We start from the raw sequence: 18471 nt of genomic DNA, 5'->3' as shown, positions 1-18471 counted from the left end.
TATTAAGTTCAGATACAGTCAACTCACCTCAATCTGCAATTGTATTTGTGCATAAAAAAACCTTAGATGAATTTTCCCAAAAATTGGCTAAATATCAATATTGAGGAGTTTCATTGAAGGTTTCCATTTGTCAGTTTTCCTTGTAAGTTTTCTCATGCAATTTTGCTCTACTCACCTCATTACGTATGCACCACTTCTCCACAATACCACTCTCATGCCATTTTGCTTTCAGTAGTGGCCAAATACATGCCCATGCCAAGACCTTCCAGGTTCAGAACGCATGCACCATATTTAAACTATAGCTATGTCAAACTCTGTCACCTTGGGCTGAAGTGGACACCCAGGTCAGTGCAGTGTCCACAGTCATGAGTAATGTGCAATACCATTGCAAAAAGGTTAATGAACTATTGTGTTCTGCAAGAGTCCCAACTCCTCTCTGCTTCCTCCACACATTCAATCCCATTGCACCCACCTCCAACCAAGGCTTACAACTTCCCACCCCTGATACCATAAACCATTTCAGAATTCCTGGTTAGTTTACCTTTCTTCCTAAAATAGCCCGTTGAAGACTCGAAAAACATATCCAATTTGGGTAACCTCATGTAATGTTTTCATTCTCTAACTTTATTAACATATCATCCAGAAATTAAATCTAAAATGGTATGATATACTGAAGCTGTATTTTATCAGTTATAAAATAGATTGAACCAAAAGGAGAAAAGAATTACTTGTGAAAAGGGGGAGAAATTCAACAGTAGCCAAGCAGTTGAGATTAAAATGTAGTTCTATTCATTACAAGTTGGTGTTGCATTATAAATTGCTCACATATATATGACTTTCTTTTTTTTAACACTTGTGTATTGAATCTGCATAATATCCCTTTATTCACAATGGTTATGTGATTTGGTACTGCCACACTAAATGGCATGGTGACAGTTTTTGTCTCAAATTGCCACTACTTTACTCACTCAAAAGATGATCTCATTAAAGCCATAGTCAATGAAATATATCCTTACCTAATTTTGTTTTTAAATATATTAATGCACAGCAGGGATGATTTGTCTTGAGAGCATTTTTTTAAAATAAGACCAAAATATTGCAGATGCTGGAAATCTGAATTAAACGCAGAAAATAATAGAAAATACCCAAGGAGGTCAGACAGCATGAATAAATAGATTCCATAAGTCAATGTACAACATCAATATCTATTGCTATGACCAACGGATCACAATTCTAAATCACTATGAGCATACTGAACTCCAAATTACAACATGTGATTTTTAATAAAAGGAAGAAACAGCCAAAAGTTGACAGTCGTTTCATTGGTTATCAGGAAAGAAGATCTGGAGTCAATAAGAATGAGGAGGAATACCCTTTACTGTTTGGACTCATAATTAGTTTAAAGGAGCTGGTTGTGGTTGTTGGAGTCAGTCATCTCAGCCTCAGGGCATCGCTGCAGGAGTTCCTGGAAAGTGTCTTTGGACCAATCATCTTCTGCTGTTTCATCAATGACCTTCCCGTCATCATAAGGTCAGAAATGGGGATGTTCTCTGATTGGCACACAGTGATCAACATAATTTGCAACTCGCTCAGATTCTGATATAATCAAAATGCAGCAATGTCTGCACAACCTGTCCCTTTACGTGGTGCCCTGATGTCTGAACGTGTGGACTAATTGCTGTGAAAGTCAGAGATAGACAATAACTACCCCTGCAGTACAGGTAAAAATGAGAGAAATATTCATACTTTGAATGCTGCCAGCCTGCTATTGTCAGAAGAAACCAAAACAAAAGAACTTCAGTCATTCTGCAAATTAGGCCAGAATTTCAAAATTGACTGACTACAAATATGAATATTACTGGTAACATCACATGTAGAAGATGCATTATTCTATTATCTACCTTTCAGGAACGACTCAGACACTAATCTGTATTTTTTTTTAAACCTTTCTTTTGCAGACTCATTCCTATTCGGTGTGTTCTGCTGTAATTTCATACTAATCTCATTTTTGTGCTAACTCAATGAGGCCTGGTTAAGTTGGCTCCTTACAATTCTAAATACCTTTGATCTGGGAGTGAAATAATCTACAAGGGAAATGATCCAATTTAAATTCATCTTGCTATGACCAAACAGAGGCCAGGTGAATACAGAAGAGCAGCTCTCTTCACTCAGAGCTCAATAATTTGGGGTATACCATCTGGAACTATATTGGGGAAACTTGACTAGGGACTGTTTCTAACACTATCAGCTTTTTTGTCTGTTGTCTCCATGGAAATTGCCTGATTTGAAATTTGTAATGTTTTTGGTTATTCTTGCAAACAGGTTGAATATTTCTTCAAAAACTTGAGGTCTGAGCATTTTTCGACAGCATATGAAACCAGGAGTAACTGTGCTGTAAACGTGAAAAAAAGTATAAATTAATGTTTACTTACTCAGATAAATACAGCGTGGAATGCAGGGTGACCATCAAAAAGATATGGCTCCAATGACCATCACAATTTTGTACTAGTGCTAATGTAATGATATTATTCTTCTCTCATTGACCTAAACAGTTCAAGAATATTAAACAGCAAATTTACAAAATGGTTTAAAGAGCAAAACTAAGTTAACCTTTTGAGTACTGTGTAATCTTTTATAATGTGGAATTACACCTTTAGTTTTAAATGCTGTCCACTGGAGTGAATTTCTGCTTGTGGTTGAATGTTATGAATTCTTGAAAAGAAAACTCTATGTACAGTTCATAATGAAAGGAATACTCAGAAACTCAGTTTCAAACATCTGAGTTTGCTTTAGTTTTTGCATCAGTCACTAGATGTGCTGTCTCAGTCCTCAAAGTGTTAGAATTTTCAGAAGGAGAAATTAGGCACGGTGGCACAGTGGCGTGGGTGGCATGGTGGTTAGCACTGCTGCCTCACAGTGCCAGACACCCGGGTTTAATTCCCGTCTCAGGCGACTGTCTGTGTGGAGTTTGCACATTCTCCCCGTGTCTGCGTGGGTTTCCTCCGGGTGCTCCAGTTTCCTCCCACAGTCCAAAAATGTGCAGATTAGGAAAATTGTTAGGTGAAGGGGTAAATGTAGAGGTCTGGGTCTGGGTGGGTTGCGCTTCGGCGTGTCAGTGTGAACTTGTTGGGCTGAAGGGCCTGTTTCCACACTGTAAGTAATCTAAAAAGCAAGTGGGTGAGCAGAAGAAAGGAGACAGTGGAAAATGCCCTTGTATGTGAATAATTACAGATCACACATAAAAGAGAAAGCCATCAAACAGAGGGAAAGAAAGCTTTCTATCAGTCTGTTTTGCATCTTTATGACCTGTTAGTGGTTGGCCAGGTGGTGCAAGGGAGTCATTTGGATAAATGTGTGGACAAAATCCTCTCCCATACATCTGTCATTACACAGGCTTCTTCTATTAAGTGGAGACCAAATAATTTCCTGTACGGTGCTGCATGTTACAAACAAAGGAGAGGGAGAATGCTTTAAATGCTTCCTGATATTATAGGTTTTAAATAGCCTGAAGCAGAAGTCTATATTTGGATGATTTATTGTGGTTATTTTAATTTCTGGTAGATTATTAAACTGTTGTGACATTAAATTTTCAGCTACATCAGCTCTATTGAAGTAGAAAGGTTAAAAACAATGACTGTTTTGTGGTTAAAGAAACTTACTTCTCCCTACATGACAATTATTGCAATAGGAGTCAGGCATTTTGCCAACAGTTGTGATTTAACCAAATACAAACATAATTCCTACTGTGTCTTTACAGTTGCAACATTGATTAGTTTTAATTGTCCCATGTTGAAACAGTTTGTGAACAGTCAATATCATTTCTCTACACAGTGAATACAGAACACTTCACTGAATGCACATTTATATAAATCTGCATGTTTGTCTTAACCAGCTGATAACAAGCCACATTCAGAACACCCATTTAATAGTGATGAACCTCAATTAATCTTCCTACAGAGGTCCAATTATAGCAAATCTGACTTTAGGTGTTCAGGATATTCCCTTAAAGAACAAGCAGTGCCCTTTCTTTGTTTAGAAGGACAGCTGAGACAGTGTCCAAGCAAGAAGTTATTTACAAAACCATAGTATGTATTCATTCAGTAACCGTGTTCAACAGATAGCAGCTGGAGTTGCACTTTCTGGTATGTCACAATTTTTTTTAAAAATTAATACTTTATCTCCTACAGATGACAGCAATTCAAAATAATATGATGTGGGATTGTCTAATGCTCAGATTTCAAACTTTATGTCCAGAGTGTTTTTTTAAAAAAAAGCCTTCAAATTTCACATAATTATATTTGAGAAGCAACCCCCAAGAAATGCAAGGTTTTTATCAGAAACCTAACTTGTCTCAGAACTGCAGCTTTCAATTCACCAAGAATCTGTTTCGTGTATTAGAATCTGTATAGTTATTAGTCTTTCCATGCCACATCTCAAATATTAAAAATTATCCAGATCAAGATGAAAGTGTCAAGTGCTGAGTCTCCACTGTTGCATTTTAGCAGAGTCAGCAAAGTCTTGTTTTATAATATCCTGTTGTTTCAACAAACCATCCACTTCTAGTCTCTTCTCAACAATTATGGTTTATCCTGTGGTGCTGAATGCATTACTGCCAGGGGCAAGTGCTGTGATGTGCTACCTACAATCCTACAACTTCCCCATCATCATCTTCCTTCCCACATGTCCAGCACGACCATACCAGTTCAACAGTGTCAATATTATTGACAACATAATTAAAATCTCTCATTCCATTGTCCAACACATTGAAACTGCTCTCACTTGGATCTATACTTACCAATCTGATAAAAGCTAAACATCTCCAACAGTATTATGTGGGATGTTGTAGCATTGTGGTTATTTTACTGGGAAAGTAATTCAGAGTCATGAGTTCAAATCCCACCATTGAAACAGCAAAATTCAAATACAATTAAATATCAAATAAAAAGTCTATAATCAACAATGTTGACCATGTAAACTAACAAGATAAACTTTAAAATAAACCTGAATCATTCATCTCTTTTAAGAAAGGAAATCTGCCATCCTTACCCAGTCTGGCCTATTTGTGACTACCTTTGCACTGACTCTAAACTGCCCTCTGAAGTGACTTAGAAGGCTACTCTGTTGTACCAAACTACCATATTAAAGTATATTCACTATTACGGTTGGAAATTTAAAAAAGGAGCACCCCATCACTTTCTCAAGGACAGTGAGAGGAGGTAATAAATGCTTATCTTGCCAATGATGACTTCATCTCATAATTAAACAAAATTTTTAAAAAGACACTTCTAAAACATTACTACTGGAGTTATTCAAGAATCTATTCTTGGCTTCCTCCTTTTTCTCATTCACGTGGTCCACCTTTGGTGATATTATCCACAGATATTACATTCAATTCTACATACACATCCAGCTCTATCTCTCTACTGCCTCTGTATTATCTTTCTCCATCTAAATTCCTACAGTTAAACAATGGGGTAACAAAACTAACATCTTCAGCAACAACAAGAAATGTTGTGCTCATAGCATTGATTTTGCTTCCTTCTTTGATAATTACTTCATGCTGAATCAAACTGTTCACGATGGTGGTAACCTGTTTACTGCCAAATTGAATAGATGATCACTTGTCCTCTCCATCACTACCTCTAACTTCATAAAATTATTCACCTTCAGGCAATTTGCCACTGAACCTTTCATCAACCTTTTATCACATCTAGACAACTATTCCAATGTTCCCCTAGCCACCATTCCATCCATTACCTTCTGTAAGCTTCAACTCATTCAAAATCTCATTCCTGCATCTTTCTACAGCAGGTCCCATTTATCCAATATCTGTCCCCACTTATTTACTTCTGTCAAGATTAGTTATAGCATAGCTGAACAGTAAGTAAAGATCTGTCTATTGTCCTCTAACATCTGGCTAATGCCCAGTTTTGGAGTGTACACCTTACTTTGCCAGAATCAGCTTTTCATTTCTCATATTAGTCATCTCACCTCATCAGATTGAGGTCATTGACTTAAGGGCAATTTGTTCTGAATTCTGAATTTTGTTCTCTGGACTCATATACATTAGGAGTTGAGTGGAAGCAGGTTGAACCTGTTTCACATAAAATTTTTATAGCTAACAGGAAGAAGAAACTTTCACTCCATCAGTCAAGGCTGGATTTGACCTCTGCTTCCAGAGGTGAAAGGGTAGAGTGCTAATGCACTCCATTACTTGACCTCTTTGGTCTTTGGAACTTTGAGACTATGCTAATCCTGTGTTTTATTATGAAAAATCTTTGTTTTTATTAATTTTTATTTTCCTCTCCAATGTTCAGCTAATTTTCAACCCTTTTGTGCTTATCTTAAACCATTTGCCATCCTTCACTTAATAGTATAGAGTAGGACTGTTTTTCTGGTTTCTGCACTATTGATTTCTGTCAAACATATTTACATGATTTCTGTTTAGTATGATAGTAAAGGTTTTTGCTTACACATTTTCTTCTTTCCTCTTTCCCAAAGCCATTAATTCCAAAGATGACATTGAGCTTTCTGATCATAATATGATTTATTCATCTGTGAGGCAGGTTATTCAACTACACTGTCAAGCTACAACACAATCCAAAACTCTTCTCACCTTGACCAATATTTGTGCACACATACCATGAGCAGGTGTTGCTGGATAGGACAAGAGAATGGGCCTGCCTAATTGCCCCTTCTCTAACCCGGGGCAGTGAAGTCAATTGAAGCAATCTGGCTGCTCCTATAGCTGATATCAACCAGCTCAAACAGACCAGTGCTTGAACCTTTTTGGAAAAGCATCAAGCGAACTTTGATGATAAAGGTTTAAGAGCGAGATTTCCTCTGTGAGCTTTATGTAGAAACTGTAAACAGCCTATAAAATGCAAATTTATGATTTTGCAGAAAAAAGGAAATAATCTTCCTTAATGTTTATTAGTGATAGAAAATAGCATGAGAAGGCCGAGTGAAATGCAAGTCATTTTTACTGAACTAGAATAAGACAAACTCTAATAACAAAAGAATCTTCCAAATTAACATAATGGATTCAGAATAATTAACTGTTCTGTGAGAAAGTTGACATTAAAATTACTCTTCTTACAGTGATTTATATATCAATCCTAACAACTTAACTCATCTACATTTCAAATACTTACTGAATTTGTTCTTCATCTTATCTGTGTGAATAACATTGGAATCCACAGAATAGCTGCCACCATGTTGCTGCTATATATTGCAGAGGTGCCAATTTAAGAACTATTTTGTTCATTTGTTTTGAAACTGATGGCAAATTATTTATGGGAAGCAGAAATTTTCACGTGATTGATGAAAATCAATCACCATTTCTTAAATTCTGGTGATCACAGAAAACTGATCCAGGACATCTACAGCACTATTATAGCTGTTGGCATGCCACAGCCCTCACAGGATATCCTGCTGGTAAGTGACAATTTGTCTTAGATTACTTTGTATAAACCAAACTAATGATTTGGGAACAATTTATTCACAGAAAAGTTCAGCTGTGGAGATATTATGTTTCTCTGCTTATTTTTCTCCATAATCTAGAGCATCTTAAGTTTGACAAATATTGATTGTGTCACCTTTTTCCATGAGAGAGAATTCCAACATATAATGAGTCAATGTATTCAATCTGTTTGGATATGTTTCATGAATTTATCCACTAATATCAAGCTTTTCCCATTTGAATGCATAGTGAGAATTTGGACATAATGGTGAATGCGTCAGAAGGAATTTCTATCCATTAAATTTCTTCTGTTCCCAAATACCAGACCTGCACTCCAGATAAATGATGCTCCCTGGTAGGAAGATGAATTCATAAAACATTTTCCCTAACGCCCAGTTGTGCACATCGTTTAACTGAAGCCAATCATCTTATGATACCATCAATATAATTCTACTGACAAAAAATAAATATTTGGGAGAAGATTTGTAGCTCGGGTGCTCGTTGTTGTGGTTCTGTTCGTCGAGCTGGGAATTTGTGTTGCAGACATTTTGTCCCAAGTCTAGGTGACATCCTCAGTGCTTGGGAGCCTCCTGTACAAATCACTGTAAATGCCGGAGGAAACATCACAGAAGCGCTCCACAGGAGGCTCCCAAGCACTGAGGATGTCACCAAGACAGGGGACAAAATGTCTGCAACACAAATTCCCAGCTCAGCGAATAGAACCACAACAAAAAAATAAATATGCACGTGATAAGACAGAGGTTGAAGGGATGTATTTACGTATATCGTTCTGTAGTCCAGCATTTCAATAAAAGTGTTCTAAATATTTTTGTGCCTACAAATGTAGTATCTTGCTCATTCAATGACTGCCAGCCAGAATGGAAGATTATCACAATTTTGCTTATATCAGTTTTATCCAGTACAACTTCAAAACAAAGAACAAAGCAAAACAGCAATGAATTATCTGCAATAATATTATTTCACTCTTCTAAAATTGAAACACATAATGCATAAGTAGTAAATATATAGTGTTCAATATAATTGTGGAGATCAGCAAGTTTATAATGGAACCATCCAGATAAACATTTGGATAGTCCACTTTTTTTCTGGCCTGGCCAAATTCCCATGTTGGGCATGTATCTGTCTTCATCATGTCCTCATTTCCAAGGATTGGGCTCTGGGATTTCCATTGGATTGGTCCATTCCTACAGGCAAAGTCCTGCAATATTTTGCCACTGCATTCTGCAGGATGGCTCACCAGGAAACTGTCTCACCCTTCCATCAGGCATATTCAAAATAATTATAGGCTTATATTCAACTCTTTGGCCATGTAATGAACACATATTTAATGGACAACAAGTCTTATCATGGAGTTTGAATCAAGAGCTTCTGACTAAGCGGAGATGCTAACACAAGTCCTCCCTGTAATGATCTGTCAGTTGTAAGTTTGCTCATTTCACCATGTGCCTTTCTCATTGATTTTATTTATGTCTTTGCTGAAGTAATAGGATGATTCATAACTTATAATGTCATAAGTGACTGGGTGAATTTTGTGCTACTAATTCAACCCTGGTCAGGTTCATTCAGTGTTACCATATTCAAAGCATGCTGTCTTGGCTAGAACTGTCAATAAAATTTTAATCAGATTCATTCCAGGCTGGGAGTAGTGGGACGAGCTTTGAACTGGCAGCAGAAATTGAGATGCAGCAGCATCCCTGCTCCATCCCCACTCAAAACTGTCAATAAGATGTACAACTTTATTGATACATCCAAATTTTGAGCTTCTTTCAAAAGGTCCTCACTGTATTTTAATATATAACTTAGTTTTATTTCAATTATCTCTCTTCCTCTTCATCCAATACAATATGATTATATCAGATTAAATAGATTATGGAAAGATGTAGAGGCAATAGGGTAGTGGTGATGGGAGATTTTAATTTTCCCAACATTGACTGGGATACACCTAGTGTCAGAGGTCTGGATGGGGTAGAATTTTTAAGAAGCATTCAGGAGAGTTTACTAGCGCAGTATGTCAATAGTCTGACAAGGGAAGGGGCCATATTGGACCTGGTACTGGGGAACGAGCCAGGACAGGTGGTAGAAGTTGCAGTGAGGGATTTCTTTGGGAACAGTGACCACGACTCTGTATGTTTTAGAATACTCGTAGATAAAGATGAGAGTGGTCCTAAGGGAAGTGTACTAAACTGGGCCAAATCCATTTATATGAAAATTAGGCAGAAGCTCGGAAATGAGGATTGGACACAGCTATTTGAAGGGAAGTCCACATTTGATATGTGGGAGGCTTTCAAAGATAGGTTAAAGATAATGCAGAATATGCATATCTCGTTGAAGACAAAGGATAGGAAGGGCAAGATTTGTGAACCGTGGATGACAGGAGAAATTGTACGACTAGCCAAGTGGAAAAGGGAAGTGTACATAAGGTCTAGGCATCTAAGAACAGAACGAGCCCTGGAGGAATATCGGAAGAACAGGACAAGTTTTAAATGAGGAATCTAGAGTGCTAAAAGGGGTCATGAAATAGCCTTAGCGAGCAGAATTAAGGAGAATCCCAAAGTATTTTATTCCTTAATATAAGAAGCAAGCAGGTAACTAGAGAAAGAATTGGTCCACTAAAGGATAATGAAGGAAGGCTGTGTGTCAAACCTGAGAGAATGGGTGAGATTCTGAATGATTACTTTGCATCAGTGTTCACATGAGGAACATGATGAATCTTGCAATTAGAGATAGAAGTTTGATTAGTCTGGGTCATGTTGACAGAGTAGGGAAGATGTATTGGGTAGGCTAGAGGTTATTAAGGTGGACAAATCCCCAGGACCGGATGGGATCTATCCCAGGTTGTTGAGGGAAGGGAGAGAGGAACTAGCTGGGGCCGTGACAGATATCTTTGTGGCATCCTTAAATACAGGTGAGGTACTGGAGCACTGGAAGGTTGCTCATGTTATCCCCTGTACAAGGAGGGTAGTAGGGATATTCCACGTAACTACAGACCAGTGAGCCTGACCTCGGTGGTGGGAAAGTTGCTGGAGAGAGTACTGAGGGATAGGATCTATTTATATTTAGAAAAGAATGGGCTTATCAGTGATAGGCAACATGGTTTTGTGCAGGGGAGATCGTGCCTTACCAACTTATAGAGTTCTTTGAGGAAGTGACCAAGTTCATAGATGAAGGAAGGGTTGTTAATATCATATACATGGACTTTAGTAAGGCGTTTGATAAGGATTCCCCATGGTAGACTAATGGAGAAAGTAAAGTCACTTGGTGTGCAGGGTGTTCTAGCTAGGTGGATAAAGATCTGGTTGAGCAACAGGAGACAGAGAGTAGTAGTTGAAGGGAGTTTCTCGAAATGGAGAATGGTGACCAGTGGTGTTCCACAGGGGTCAGTGTTGGGGCCACTGTTGTTTGTGATATACATAAATGATCTGGGAGAGGGCACTGTTGGTATGATCAGCAAGTTTACAGATGACACAAAGATTGGTGGAGTAGCAGAAAGCACAAGGGACTGTCAAAGAATACAGGAGGATATAGATAGACTGGAGAGTTGGGCGGAGAAATGGCAGATGGATTTCAATCCAGACAAATGGGAGGTGATGCAGTTAGGCAAGACTAATTCTAGAGCAAATTATACAATGAACAGAAGAGCCTTGGGAAAAATTGATGGGCAGAGAGATCTAGGAGTACAGGTCCATTGTACCCTAAAGGTTGCTGCACAGGTGGATAGAGTGGTCAAGAAGGCATATAGTATGCTTGTCTTCATTGGACGGGGTATTGAGTATAAGAGCTGGCAAGTCATGTTAAAATTGTACAAGACATTGGTTCGGCTGCATTTAGAATACTGTGTACAGTTCTGGGCGCCACATTACCAAAAGAATGTGGACGCTTTGGAGACGGTGCAGAGAAGGTTTACGAGGATGTTGCCTGGTGTGGAAGGTGCAAGCTGTGAAGAGAGGTTGAGTAGGTTAGGTTTGTTTTCATTAGAAAAAAGGAGATTGAGGGGGGACCTAATTGAATTTTACAAAATCATGAAAGGTATAGACAGGGTGGATAGAGACTAGCTTTTTTCCAGGGTGAAGGATTCAATAATGAGAGGTCACACTTTCAAGGTGAGAGGTGGAAGGTTTAAGGGGGATACAGGTGGCAATTACTTCACACAGAGGGTGGTGGGCATCTGGAAAACATTGCCAGCAGAGGTGGTAGAGGCAGGTTTGGTATATTCATTTTAGATGCATCTGGGCAGATGCATGAGTAGGTGGGAAGAAGAGGGATATAGATGCTTAGGAATTGGGCGACAGGTTCAGACAGTAGGTTTGGATTGGCTCAGGCTTGGAGGGTCGAAGGGCCTGTTGCTGGGCTGTAAATTTTCTTTATTCTTTGTTCTTTGTTCTTTCCATGTTTGGCCATCAACTAGGACTTCATGGCTTTCAGCTATCTCTTAATGAGGCACTTATTTTTTATTTTTTCTTTAATTGATTCTATTCTTTTTAATGATAATAGTGACAGGGACAGTTTGATCCTTTTCAACTCATTATATGTCCTGATTATCAATTTACTCATGTTCACCCAAGGAAAGACATAGTCCACAAAACAAACTATACATTATATTGCCAACTATTTGTCTATTATGCATGACAGGCAGAGTAGGATATTCTTTCCCCATAGTGCATTCCTTGTTTGCACAGCACTTTGATTCCTAGTGGGTTTTTTTTAAAGATCAGAGGGAATAGTTGATTGTCCCTTCATTTTCACAAAAGCACTCTATAACTGAAGAGCATATCTTCACAGAAACAGACTGACATCCAATCATTACTGATTGCAAATCCATGACCTTACAAAACCAGTGTTACCAAACTACAAAATTGAGAAGGAATTCATGTTTCAAGACAGTCGTGATTGAAGAAGTGCAATTAGGCAGAATTCAACTCACTTACAATCATTACAGCCATTGATGAGATAAAGTTGTTCATTGCTTCTCTCAGTGTCCAGTGTGGATCCAGGTTTTGTAGAGACATCACCAATTCAATCAGCAACATTTTGTCATCAAGATTTTATAATTTGAATTAATAACAGAAAATAAACAGAATTTATCTACTTCTTCAGAAAGCTAATTGGTGCCCAGGCTGCATCAAAATTAAATGAGTAATTTATATTAAATGAATATATACAGGACTTATTCAATATGCTTTTTGCTTTTATCTCTTTTTTTCCATGTCATGCATTGTATTCTAGTGAAAAAAGTTAGTAAACAATCCGTTCCTCTACCATTCGTAAATGTCACTCCAAATTTCTAGCAAAGGAAGAATATAAAAGGAGAACCAGAGAGATATGTAACTGACCCTCCATCATTATATGAAAACGTTATGCAATTGTCTATGTCCTGGTATTCCATAACATGACATCAACAAAAGACACCATCATAATCAAGCAGTATTCACAATTCTTTTATTCAAATTCAGTAAAATATGATGAGCCAACCACCTCAAATGTTAAGGAAATGTGTCTTTCGGGTTTTAGGGCTGGGATGCCATCATGCAACAAAACAATTTGTTCAAAAGCCAGTTTTGTTTCTTTCTAGTAATAGCTAGCCTCTGAACTTCAGTCACTAAAATGCATGAATTGTTTGTATAATTTCGATATCTTAGTTAGAGTTGTTTATTTTACTCTGCTCTTTTTGTATTACTCCAGTTAAGTTAAGCATTCACGTAAACAGTAACCTTGACCTATTTTGTCGTGAGATTTGTTGCTTCCTACTTATAAATATACTGAACTTATACTTACTAATATTTATGGTTGCACCATTCTCTTACAATTCTCTTCAGTACAGACAACTGGCAACAGATGGTTAATGGATTACCCTGCAAGGTCCACAGACTAAGGTCAGAAAACATAATGTCCACAACGATGCAGTTTACAATGCAAATTTAATGTTAAAACAATTTCTTTCAATTTTATGTTCTTGACACAAAGGTTTAACTCTTAAACATTTCTTGACTATTCCAGTTAAAGAGATCTCCCACTGAAGCCCATTTAATGATCCACTTAAACTGATTACTTCTTCGATATTATTCTGTGAGTGATACATGTCATTGGAATATATCCATATGATTGGACCAATGGGGCCATTCACAGAGCACATGCTCTACATTTATGTATAATGTCTATTGAAAATAATAAAATCTCAGCAGAAATTAACTGAAACTGACAATAATAATACACTAGGTTCATAACAGATTAGATTACATTGAGAGTAGCAGCATGGAGATAAATTCTTTAATGGTCACATTGGTGTATATCATGGTTTATGTACAAACATGCAATCAAAGAACAAGAGTAGGCCATTTGACACCTTTGAGCCGTCTCCACCATTCGATAGGATCATAGCTGATCTGATTTTAACCTCAACTATACATTCCTGCACAGGTGCAATTATGTTTCATGTTTTTGTTAATCAAGAATCTACAATCTCTAATATCTCTCCAAGCAACTCATCATTCTGACTTGGAAATATATCACCAATCCTTCACCTGTCACTGGAACTCTCTCTCTAACAGCATTGTACCATAAATAGAGCATCATCACCTTTCAAGGCAAGTTGGGGATAAGTATTAAATGCTGACGCAGCCAGTGAATCCCAAATCCCATGAATGAATAAAAAGAATAAAACTAAAATGCATTTTTGACATTCAACATGGATGAGTACAAATGATTTTAAAACCTTTCCCTAGTCTATATTTATTTCCAAAATAAACTTGCCCTTTAAAGACATCTCTACATTCAGAAGGAAATTGCATATTTGTGCGCCAATCAAAATGATTTCCGGTGATAAGACATTACAGTTGGAACTCTTCCCACCATGTTTACAGTGCCAGTCACTTGGGATTTTGTTCCAGATAAATAAAGTGCTGTGCCCTTTGCTGTCACTTTATCCAATAAGCACCAGTAACCTCTTAGGCCCTGGTAGTATCCTTTGCACAAGGATGGGTTGAGGAAAAAGCAAATGAATTCAATGAATTCATCAAGGAATTCAAGCTGTGCTGGCGTTTTCGCATAGATGGGATGCAAAGTGCATCAGCTACCCATTCCATGGAAATGGAATGGAAGCAGACAATTTCTATTCATAATGATCAGTTTAGGGACAATTTGTGACCAAGTCCAGCACTTTGCTAATGGTAGAACAAACCGACTGCACACAGAGCCTGCAGCTCAATGAAGGCAATCACCCTGCAACAGGTCAAGGGCTCTTCAGAGTTAAAGGCTCCATATCTCAATGATGGGACCATTGGCAGGGCAGGCAGCACTTAGCCCATTAAAAGATTCAGCCTTGATTTCCTGTCTGCTCTCAGGGGCTCAACAATATTGAAAATGGGTCACTCTTACGATCGTTTCCAAGGACACATGGATGTTAAGGGACTCTCTTGATGTCATGATGTGTCTTTGTAGTGTCAAGTCTCCGAGTTGAGCTGCCAAGGATCCAGAATTGCCTGTTTTCTAATTATGCCTTGGGCATTTGAATGCTGGGAGGCTACCTTCAGCAAGATTGTAAGGCTAATTCTGCTGCTGGCAAGGTTGCACTTGGAGCCCCCATTAAGTCCAAGCATTGGGGTCCAAAACCCATGGCAAAATCCAGCCCTTTCAGATTTAAATGGTCAACCTAATGACCTTAAGTGTTTGAACACTATCCAACATAGTCATAAACAATGTCTTGAATTAATATATCTCATGAAGATCATTTTAATGTGATCTTAGGTAGAACTTGAAGCAATATGTGGATTTTAACTAACAAGTGTGGTTCAGGCTTTTTTTTGCTCAAGTCTCACCTACTAATGGCAAAGTCATATTGATACTAGTTGTGGGTAAAAAGACTGCATAGGGATGGTCACTTTAACCAAATAGTATACCAATTAAATATTAACTGGTCTAAACACTATCAGATAATCCCATTACAGCATCTAAATGACAGAAGGAAATCAAGTTGGCTTTCCTAATGGCATTTCACAGGATTTTGAGTCAAGGTAGAAAAAAGGAGCCTTCGAATATGCTCCAGATGTTTCCACAGTCATATATTCTCAACCAAATATTTAAGTGTTTGAAAAGAAACTGAACAATCTTAAAACAGCAGGGAAGTGTGACAGCTGTAATCTAACACCAATACACACAGTTATATTGCAAAGCAAATTCTTGGGATTTGAGTGATAGTGCATGATGATTGTTAAAGTTCATTTTTATTTGTTGGTCTTTAATGCATAAAAAAATCAATATGGAATTGGATTAATTAATTGTTCATTTGTTATATGCATGAATTTGTTTGCTTTGCTCTCTGTTAGTAACTATTTCTGGTCATAAGTAAATTTAATTGTCCATTTTAACATTTTGAATATAGGATCTCACTAAATAATGATTGCCTGCAGCAGCCGGGAAATATAGCAGGAAATGACTTGGATTGCACTATAGGAATGATTTTCTGTTTGTTTGAATCAGTATGTGAAAGTTGAGCCTTCCCAGGCCTATCATCACCACTTTTGTGATTAAAACCTTGCAGGCCTAGTATTAAGATTCCCTGTGTGTGAGGTGTACACACTTCACTTATCTGTCAATCTCCGTGCCCACTGGCTTTTCAGGCTATGGAGAGGAAACATGCGTTGTTCAGTTCACCTCCTGATAAGGTAGACTCTGCTGAAGTAACACGCTTCAGTAAATATAGGATTTAATGGAAAATCAAACGTAGCTTTCTACTTTAGATAGGAGAGTTCACTGGTCCAACAAGTTGTAAATTAGTTACTAAAGAACTTGCAGAATGTTGCTGTTCAGCAACACAGTGGCAGATATAGTTATTTGGTTTTTAGTGCTTTGATATCAAAGCTCTGCAGTTAGATCTGAGTTCCCCAAACAAGATATTGCTCACAGTAATGGCTATTGATTGAATGGGGGTTGTGGGAATCCACTGATAGTTATAGGTCTTGAGAACTGGTGTACTGTTTAGGTTGTTTGGTAAATAAGCTCTTGTGGAGTCCAGAGATATCTCTTCACTCAGCTCCCTGGGGAAAATCAGTTCCAACAGTCTTAAAAGGGGCTTTCTGAAGCACTTCACAATCTCTTTTCAAACTATTAAACCAGTCTAAACATTTCAATTATAATTAAAAACTACTGCAGCAGTTCTTGTGCAGTTTGGATTATTGCATTTTGAGTGATAGAATTCAAAAGACTTCAAGCTCACATAAATTTTTCACTTTTACATTGTTAGATTTCAGTGTTATCTTGTTGAGTGCCACTGAAGAATTGCTTCTTTCTCTCCAATCAAAACTGCAGAAACCGACAATGGTCACAAGTTCCTAAATGTAATCAATGATAGGTTGCAATAGTCTTGAGATTCTGCTTGACAACACAGCTTTATGTTTTTTTCTTTTCCATCACCTTCCTTAGGGTTGACACGCATCACTAGAATATCATACCTGCTAAAAAGCTATCACAAAAACCAAACTTTCAAACTTACATTTAAATCTAACAAAAATATATTATGAAGAGGTATAATTTTGGCTTAACTTTACAGCATGCTTATTGCTTCAGTCTCATGCGTAATGTATGTTATTTGTTGGAAAATGTGGAGTTGTCTCATTTTGGTTTTACAGACAACAAATATAATGCAAATAACATAAAGTGAATTTAATCTTTCTTGGACTATGAGATATATGTTAGACTTTTACTTGTGTGATGGTGAAAAATGGATGATTATGGTTCAGCAGCACAGTTTATGTCTCTCTTTCTCTATTTTCTTTTCCAGACTTGTATTATTTGTCAAAACGTAGCCCAGCAGTTTGTCAGTCTGGAAGAGATTAATGTTGGTGGAGTGTGCTATAAGCTGATCTTTCACACTAGGCTTTTTACAAATAGAACTTCGGTAAATAACTGAGAAAGCAAACAGATCATAAAGTTTCAATTGTATATTTGAAACAAATGAACTTAAGCATATGTAGGAAGTCACATTACTAGTTAATTGGTGAACAATTCAACTGTAGTCTAGCAAAAAAAAACTGTGTTTTAATATTTTCTTCCATGGTTTACATTTATTTGTATTACAGACTGCATATTATTTACGCTGTAGGTGACTTTGTCGATATTTATTGTTCATTTTCTTTGCTATCATAGCAAATATTTTATAAATTAAATTAGTTTAATTATTTCTCAATGTGATAGCATGTTTAAGAGAAAATGAGCACCATTTGCCTTTAAAATTTTCATAGTTGACTCAGTTTGCTAAACAATATCTAAATGTCATATTTAGCAATAAGGTGCTGAAATGCTACTTTAAAGGGAAGTGGATACACTTCTCTGTTGTTTTTCCAAACTCTTTAAAGTGCTCTACAGCTGTTGACAGTTGTTTGTACTGGCATTGCAGAGTGGCACCATGGGAATAAGGAATCTAGTTTCAGTGAAACTGGAGAAAGCTTCAAAGGGGACAACCACTATTCCAAACTGATGGAACGTTCACAGGAAGAAGAAAGAAGAAAGGGATATGGGGTTAGGAGCTATATAGAAATAGCACTATCCCTCATTATGTCTTGATAATCCTTTCCAAGTTTCATCCCCATCCAAACATGGAACTACAGAATTATCGAATTAACTTTCAGATGGATTTGAATTTACTTTTTGAGTCAGTTGACACATTGAAATTCTATGTGGAAGGGGAAATTGTTAAATGGACTGTAGTTTCTTTGAATTAACATTAGGAGAGGTGTTCTAGAAAAGAAAGAGAATTTGAATGGAGTAAATATATGTTATTGATGTCAAAATCTCACACACACACACACACTTCTACACAATCAGATGCCCATCTGCACTCCAGTCCCAGCAGCACCACTGGGAGTAATTTGCCAATAGTAACAAATTTTCAGCAACATCTGAATTTTAAACATTTCAGGAGGACAGATGCAAAGGTAAATGAGGTTGCCTCGCTTCAGTTTACAGGATCTGAGGATCTCCAGTGATCTGAAGGCTGG

General features: G+C 37.4%; 1 pseudogene; it reads left to right on the top strand.

Moving 5' to 3' along the window:
• The window catches only part of LOC148151952 (uncharacterized), an 83245-nt pseudogene that overhangs the window by 38215 nt on the left and 26559 nt on the right, over positions 1-18471 (top strand).

Source organism: Chiloscyllium plagiosum, unplaced genomic scaffold, assembly GCF_037043375.1.
Source record: "Chiloscyllium plagiosum isolate Xiang-an unplaced genomic scaffold, Cpla_swu_hap1 HiC_scaffold_2, whole genome shotgun sequence".
Classification (NCBI taxonomy): domain Eukaryota; kingdom Metazoa; phylum Chordata; class Chondrichthyes; order Orectolobiformes; family Hemiscylliidae; genus Chiloscyllium; species Chiloscyllium plagiosum.
The sequence above is the reverse complement of the archived record's forward strand: the minus strand, read 5'-3'. Positions and strand labels throughout refer to the sequence as shown.